Below are 9,283 nucleotides of genomic sequence, written 5' to 3'. Positions count from 1 at the left end.
AACCGCTACAAGCACCAATCGAAATTTCGCAAGTGGTTCTCCATCAATTTCAGGCGTCAAACGGGAAGTTGTCTTAGCCAAATTCCGGTGGTGTTGCTTCGCAAAAACCGGCTGAAATCACTGCGAAATTCAGCAGATTCGCAGGTGGTTCTCCGTCAATTCGCAGGTGGTTGTTCGGAAGATTTCGTGGCTCAAGAAACGGGCTGAAATCCTGCAGAATCCGGTGAGTTTCGTCGGTGAAGTTCCGGCGATTTCACTGCTCAGGAAACCGTCAATTGCAAGCGTTAATCCGGAAGGTTTTTCGCTGCTCAACTTCAGGGCTGGGCTGGGCCTGGTATCGCCGGATTATGCGAGGGCAGGTGATGCCGGCGGCTGGGTAGGTGGTGCCGATGGTGGGGCTGGCTGGGTTAGGGGTTAGGGTTTTTTTTTTTTCTTTTTTTTAAGCCAATACACAGCTGACACGTGTCCCTAGTGGGTCCCACTAACGGTTTCCATCCAAAAATCCGTTAGTGGGTGGTGAAACCAAAATTTTGGGATTTTTGTAGGTGTTATAATAAAATTTCGAAATGTTAAGGTGTTATAACCAAAATCGGGTCTTTTTACAGGTGTTATTTTCTAATTTGGCCTAATATTTATGACTGTAAAATAAAGAAATTTAGTAAAATACAGTACTAATTGATCATAAAAAAAAATTATTATCACGTTATATGGAGTACTATATTACACTATGACATTGCAATTGGTTACCCCTTCTCTATGTCCCAAATTGTCATTTTTCACACTGCCTAATCTTTATAGCAATATAGTCCGTAATAATTAAAGATGTACTTTAAGTCTTTAATTTGCACAAAAGTTTGATTAATATAGGTTGTGAAAGTATATAACATCAATTACATGATACAAAAAGTGGGAGCAACTCACAATTTATTTACAATAGTAAAATAACCCCAAAAGATTTTCTAGTGAAATTTGATAAAATGTAGACTAATGACAATAACAACCATTCCAAATATAATTCAACCCAAATATAATTCAGTAAAAAATAACTTTTATATATTACTCCTTGTTAAAATTCAATCAAAACCAAAATATTACATTATAAGGACTACAGATAGAGAGAAAATTAAAAGAAAATGTCAACATGCATGGAACTATATTGGGACATAAGAAGATGAATTATATGGAAACATACATATTACCCGCCTCCAATTCAGAAATAAAAAATTAAAAAAAATATAAATTAAAAAAAAAAAAAAACCACCACAATTTGACATTAACTATATACAGAGTACATAATGAAACAAAGCAATTTAGGAAGCTTGGGAGCAATCAAAGTTAGGAAAAAGGGTGGTACTTGGGAGCAATCACTAATATAAAGCAACGAAATCATAATTTTCAAGCAAAAAATTCTCTTGTACATTAAAAAAAAAATTATGTAAATACCTTGTAATCTTCTTATAGAATTTTTGGTAATCTTCTTGTCTTATAAATAATGCATAATATAATTATAAACCAAATTCAATTCAGTGAAAGATAACCACTTTTTTTTTTTTTTTTTTTTTTTTTTAGTAGGATGAACGTATGTATGGCAATCAGAGGTTGGTAATTATATGTTTAAGTTTTTGATTTTTTTTTTATCTTTTTGTTTTTTTAGATAAATTCACTAATTAAATTATCATTGTATAATTTTTTTTCCAACCAATTATCCTTGTATAATTCAATAATTGTCAATATATATATATATATATATATATATATATATATATATATATATATATATATATATATATATATATATATATATATATATATATATAGGGATGAACTCATGAACGTGTATTTGTTTTTTAATTGATTTTATTAATTAAATTATCCTTGTACAATCCAATAACTGTCAAAACTTTATTTGTTTCGAAAAAAAAAATGTTTTTATAGTAAATTTGTATATCTAATGAAGGGTATTTTTGCAAAGGGAAGATTCCCAACCAAAATAGGATCTTCCCTTTAAATATATATATATATATATGGTTGTGATCCAATGAGAAAGAATCCTAGTCGTGCAAATTATTTAATCTAACGTCTAGCATACAACTGTTGTAAATTGACCAAAATAGTTAAAAAAAAAAAAAAAAAAAAACAAAAACAAAAAAGAATATGAAAGGCCCGATACATATATCTGCAGATTTTCTTTCTTCCTCCATGACAACAGCTCTATTATTATAATATCTCTCACTCTTTCAACCTGTCACCTCTTTCTATAAATTCTTTTCGTAGATTTGTAAATAACTTTTTGGGATTAATCAAAAACCCCTATCTTTCAATTGTTAAATTTCTTACTCGTACTTCTCATTCTAATCTAGAGAAAGTTTTCAAATCAATGTCAACAGTACAACATCACAGCAAGGAGGTATAAATAATCAAGTAGTTGTATGGTTTCCTTGATAATCTGTAGCTAAATGAATTCACAATTGAAATTTTGATGTAACAAGAGCTTGCGGGTTTTATTATTAATATTTTTGTTGCTAAATTGTGCATATCTAGTTCAAAAGGATGCACATTTAGCTTAAAATGTTTGCATATCTAATTTGATGTTTATTTCGATGCAATTTGAACACTTGGAGCAACAGAGGATGAGAGAGAGAGAGAGAATAGGAGGGTCTCTTAGGTGGAGAAGTAAATTTCGTAGTTATTATGCATATTTTGAAAAAAATTCATGCATAGTTAGTTTAAAAATTATATACAATTAATTTGATTGAGCAAATGTAGCCTATTAATGTAAACAAAGGATGAGCGAGAGAGAAAAGAAGGATCTCTTTAGTGAATGACTAAAAGATAAGTTGCTTACTTCTGCACATTTTATTCAATATTTATGCACGTCAAATTTGAGTCAAAAAATTTGCTCATTCAAATGAAAAATTGTGTACATCTAGTACAAAAATTATGCACATAAAATCCTTCTCATTTTAAGGAACTTCTCATTTGACTCCATACACACATATATGGAACTAGGAACTAATTAGGGTCGTTAGACCTAACTTAGATGCACGCTTGATGAGCGGCCCAAATTAATTCATAATCAAGCGCACTTTCTTTCATTTCTCTCTCCTCAAGCGTAGCGAACTTCCTAGCTACCTCCATTGAAGCGGATTTCGAGCTTTCTGTACTCCATTGAAGCAGCTTCTGAGGTAAGATGTTTGTTTTCCTTTTTTTTGAATCACGAATTTTAATTTCACTATCTATGGTTTATCGTTAATTATTTTGTCAATTTAGGATTCTTTATTGTGAAATTCGAGCTTTTGAGGTTATGAAATCGACAATTTGAACCCAGATTTGTGTAATTTTTCGATACAAATTAGGTAAAACCCAGATTTGTGCCATTTTTGTTCTCCACTACCATTTTTGTTCTCCTCTACTATCAAATCTGTCATTTTTTGGTTGATTTTTGTGGAAAAAATTACGGATATCTGCTGTGATTGGTGATTAGAAGAAAAGCCCTAAATTAATTTCGTGAATCGTAGGTGCTAGGTATCGTGTTCTTGTTCTTCACCCACTCTCTCTATCTTTGGCTGTTGTTGGTGATGATCTTGTTTATGATGGCTTTCATTTTTATGTTGAACAATCTTTGTTTACCCGTTAACGGGATTTATTCTGAATTCACTTCCCTCTTAAATTGTTGGATATGATGCGGTTAGGTTGAGTAATTGATTTTTTGGTTGAATTATTGTTAATCAATGATGAAAATCTGTGTTTTGAGAAGGCTCTAGGACTGATTAGTGTTTGTGTTTGATGTTTGATGTTTGGTGTACCTAGTTTAACCATCAGGTGCCTTTAGTACAAAATAGTACAAAAGTGATTGCTGATAGTTTATTTTAGTTGAACAAACAGGTACCAAAGTTAATTGGGTTCCTTATAAGCCTTCAATGATGTTATTGGATTATCTTATACTATGTATTTTGCTTCTTTGTTTCCTGCTAGGTTGTTTCAATAGTTGGGGTGTGTGGCTCATCGTATACATTGGTGTTACCTTCAATCATACAACCCATTGGTTGAAACGACATAACTTGTATTAAACATTTTGACAATGATGAGTCCTTTTACATAAGCTGAGACAATCAATTTTAAATGCCCAATTTTCTTGAATACCTTAACATTCCTAGTCAGTCCATGACTAAATTTTCTTTTGTTATGAGTGCTCTTGAATCTGAGTGGCTTTTTAAAGTTGCAATGTCTATGATGGCTTTGGACATCTAAGTCCTTTACTTATTTTCAAAATCAACCCTGATCTCATATGGATAATATGGTTGAATTTTTGTTAGTCAATGATAAAAACCTGTGTTCTGAGAAGGCTTTAGGACCCATTAGTGTTTGTGTTTGTTGTTTGGTTTACCTAGTTCAAGCATCAGGTGCCTTTAGTATAAAATAGTACAAAAGTGATTGCTGATAGTTTATTTTAGTTGAATAAACAGGTACCAAAGTTAATTAGGTTCCTTATAAGCCTTCAATGATGTTATTGGATGATCTGAGACTATGTATTTTGCTTCTTTGTTGCCTGCTATGTTATTGGATTATCTGAGACCAAAGTTAATTGTGGCTGATGCTTGTATGTATCATATTGGTGTGTAACCTATTAGCTCAAGTGGTAGAGCACTATGCGGATGCATAGAGGTGTAGGTTCAATTCCTACACAGGTTATCTCTAAAAGTAAATATAAATCACTTTAAAGCTAATTAAAATGTCTCAAAAAGTAAATCATAATAAATAAAAAGTATATGTCAAAAGAATAGAAGTATATGTATTAGTAAATAAGCTACATGTCAAAAACTAAGCTCTATTTCAACTTCCTACAATCTCACCTTTCTCTAATATCACAAAGAAAAAAAGGTATTGGCTAGTTAGAAATATATCTCAAAAGTAAATAATTATATCTCAAAAGTAAATCATAATAGCTTAAAAGTAAATAGAAAGTGATAAAAAGTAAATTAAAATAGCATCAAGTAAATAAATAATATCCTGTAAAAAAGAAGTAAATAAATAATATTAACTCAAAAGTAAATAGTATTTACTCAAAAGTAAATAGTATTTACTCAAAAGTAAATATATCTACTCAAAAGCAAATTAGTAAACTTAAAAAGACGGGTCAAATTAGAGCATGGGACAACGACATCCATTCAGTCTAGGGCAAACATATCTTTAATTAGGGCGAACATATCTTTAATTCTTAGATAAGTGAGCTTGAGTTTCTAGTAATAAAAGTAGATACAAAATAAGTTAAAGTAAATAAAATATTTATTAAAGTAAATAGAAATGAAATTCACCTTCTCTACTTCTAAAATCAGGAAATTGCTATGAAGAAATGCTTATTGACAGTATCTAATTGCTATGAATGCTTAAATACGTAGTATAAGATTATAAAACCTTTTGTCATACATTTAATCCTTGGATAAGTGAGCTTGAGTTTCTAAGTAATAAAAGTAGATACAAAATAAGTTGAAGTAAATAAAATATTTCTTAAAGTAAATACAAATGAACCTACGTGGGATTCGAACCCACAATAAATAAAAAATTACTCAAAAGTAAACCAAATAATCTTAAAAGTAAATAAAATAATCTATAAAGTAACTGCAATAAAGCCTTTGGTTATGGTAACATAGTTTTGTTCTTTTATTTTGTATCTGGGTAGGAGTTGGAGTTAGGAGATGAGACATGTCACTGTTTGGTGATAAAGTGTTGAACTCAAAATACCTCAACTCAAAAGTAAATAAAAAAGGCTAAAAAGTAAATTAAAACATCATTAAAGTAAATAAATAATATTACTTCTGCTCATGCTTTTGCTGCTCCTCCTGCACAGGCTGCACTCTTGCTCACAACAGCTTCCCGATCATTTACAAGAAGGTGGATATGGATGCATATGTTTGAGTAGGGCGGGCTATTAGGCTTGGGACAGTAATCATGGATGAGTTGGATAAGGTTGTAGCTGCTGGAAAAGTATGCTCATACTACACTTCTCCTGCAATTGCTGAAGTTCTCGCATTAAGATACGACCTCCAACTAGCAAGAAGATTGGGGTATTTAAAAGTAAATAAAAAAGAATCTAAAGTGAATAAAAAAAGACTTTAAAGTAAACTAAATGAAATACACACAAATAATTGAAAGAAATAATTTCATCTCATAAATAAACCTTCGTGGGATTCGAACCCACATCTTTTGTGCACTTGCACAATGCTCTACCTATTGAGCTAGTAGGCGAGTGTATATTGTCGAAGTAAAGAAAATTACTCAAAGAGTAAATAAAAAAAAAACGATCTCAAAAGTAAATAAAATGATCTCAAAAGTAAATCCAATTTAAAAGGAGGTATGATCCTAAAATTGGATGCTTGCATAGTCCAAATCCCAAAAGACTACGGAGTATTAGATATAAAAGGATCTGACATACTTGCTTTGGGGTATGAAATATTTCAACAAATGGATATATTCCTTCCTTTGTTGTGCTATAGAAAAGCCTGGATACTTGGGACACTCAACCTGAAAATACACAAAGTATCAAAATTATTATTAGAGATAAAATTGACTAAAATATCAAGCTACTGAGAAAAGGCCACAAGACTAGAGCATTAGTAGCAAAAGGATGTCAAGGAACAGCAGCAGCTACGGGATGATTAAGCAGCTTCTGAATCTGGGATTTCTGCAGCATATATATCAAACAGCTCATTCGGACGGTAGTAGCAGAACACTCTTGATTGCTGTTAATATCTTTCAATAGCAGCAAGTTTATCAAACATAGATATCAGACATTCAACCTTAACAAAAAGTTTAATTCAACGCATTTAGATGCTCCATTTTTACAAAGCCTACCTTCAAATTCACACAAATATTAAACTATTATCAGCAAGCAATGCAATCCATCAGCAAAACTGCTTACCAGATATTATCAAGTATCTACATCTAGACGATTAAGTCCACTGATGTAAGCATATATAACTGTCATTTCAAATCTCTAAACATAAGCTCATTTATTTGGTTGACGCCAATATCCAAGATAGGTTCAATATGCCGATCAACTTCAACAGTCGATGTCATGAAATATTATGTCTCTCTGCTGTGCTCATCTGTCAACCAAAACAGCACCAAAAGTTATATTTGATCTCCCCAATGCAGGAATAAGTAAACATTCAACGAAATTTGAGGTGGTTTTCGGAAGAAAAGTTAGCTCACCATAAATCACATTGAAGGAAGTTGGGGAAAGACTTGCCACGAAGTTGAGGCCTATATAAAATGCCAGTCCTAAGACCATTATGACCATACAGTATGTTGGTACAGTTACAGCCTAGTACCTAGAATGAGAAACAAAATCATTAGCATATTTCCAAATAGGTTGCCACTCAACTATGGTAGAACTTGAAACTATGGCCATATAATTTTATACATAAATGATTATTTATATAGATGTCAAGGAGATTTAAGTAAATAAAAGTGCTCCTAGACCTGTTTATTGAGCGAGGCAGGTCAATAGCAGGTCAAAGGAAATACGGAGTGGATTAGGGTCTGAGGATGGCCATGTTGAGCCAGGGCCAATGTAAAAGTAATTTTTATACAACTTGAGCTGCTTGATATTATGAGGCCTCGTAACAGTAAATTCTGTATAATAATTTAGGCAAATGGAAAACTGAAACATAGATGACTGCACTTACTTTCATCTTGGCTACTTGAGACAGCAAGTATTTTCTTGCTTGAGTTGCTTACACTTTAACTCGGCTATTCAGCATCTTTATGGCACTGTGAATACCAGTCAAATAAGCAGCCACTGCATACAAAAAAGAATTTGAGAGAGGCAGAAATTAGAACTATCCAATTTTGTTTTATCTTATTATTGAAAGAGAAACTAGGTAGATGAGCTCACATTGGGTAGCGATATATCCACCATCAGCTGGTTTTAAATGTGAAACATGGTCAACTGAGATCCTTTCTGCTTCTACTGTCTTCAAGAAAATCAAAGAGCAACTCAGTCAAGCAGCAAAAACCATGCACAATATAATGAGGTATGCTCACAAGTTGAGCCAAAGTAACCTCATGCTCCCTTTTTTTATTACTGCCAACAACACCACCAGGCAACAATATAATGAGCTCTCAATGCTTTCTCCAGCTATATATCTCAACAGAAACAACCCATTTCCTACATCTAAGTTGAGATATATACAAAACAAACCTCAAAGCAACTTCAACAACAATGTTGGTTGCAGCAAGACACAACCAAATAAAATACAAAACTCAATCATTATCAACAACTCAAAAGTAAAAAATATAAGCTCAAAAGTAAATAGTTTAGGCTCAAAAGTAATCTTTATATGAATTGATAAAATTGCAGCTGTTTAGGGTAAAAATACCTTGTCCGCGTGGCCCTATAGCATGATGACACGTGTCGGAGAGGCCCAAGGGGATCCAATCCTCTACTGACACATGGCACCATAACCCTAAAAGGGGAACTGATCCCCTTACAGTATAAATAGAGGAAAATCCTCATTTATTACACATTCATAAATACATACACAAAAAACCGAGTAATATTAATTGCAGAATTCTCTCTGAATTAGAGAGAAAAACCTTTACATTCCGCACTTTTACACATCCGGAAACGTTCTAACTTAATCGTCGGAGGCGGAATTTCACCCAACCGGAGTTTTCGTGGTTTTGCAGGTACAGACGGTCGACACGCATTCTTGGAATTGTAACTCTCCCGAGGGACTCCAAAAACCCCGAAACATTTGGCGCCATCTGTGGGGAGAGTAAATCCGAGATGGCATCTGAATCTGTATCGCCTGTTGAGGGCAAACGGCCTATAGCCGAGACTGAGGTCCACACGGACCAAGATAGTGGTGACGAATTTGAGATTGACACCTACGTGGCCCCAGACGGGTCATTCAAAACCAGACGCACCCGTTCCAAGGGAACAAGGGAACGGGGCGAAGACAAAGCTTGTCCTAGCAGCCCAACCGTCAAGCCGGCTGGGCGACCCCAGACGGCGGAGGGTGCTGCCCCTATAACTAGAGATGAGCTCATGAAATTCATGACGAGTTTCAAAGGGGAGATCAAGGACATAATAAAAAAGTCAACTGGCACCAACAAGGGTCAGTCGGCTAAGAAGCCTTCTTCCTCCGGGAAGAAGCATGTCAAAGATCGTGTGCCTACTCCTCACCCTAAGCCAAAAGGGGGTGGACAGGCCCCTGATCGACCTATCCAGACTTCGTTTCCCTGAATCAGGGCAAAGGAAGGCCATCCGGCAAGTTCA

This window comes from Chenopodium quinoa, unplaced genomic scaffold (genome assembly GCF_001683475.1).
Source record: "Chenopodium quinoa cultivar QQ74 unplaced genomic scaffold, ASM168347v1, whole genome shotgun sequence".
Taxonomy (NCBI): domain Eukaryota; kingdom Viridiplantae; phylum Streptophyta; class Magnoliopsida; order Caryophyllales; family Amaranthaceae; genus Chenopodium; species Chenopodium quinoa.
The sequence above is the reverse complement of the archived record's forward strand: the minus strand, read 5'-3'. Positions refer to the sequence as shown.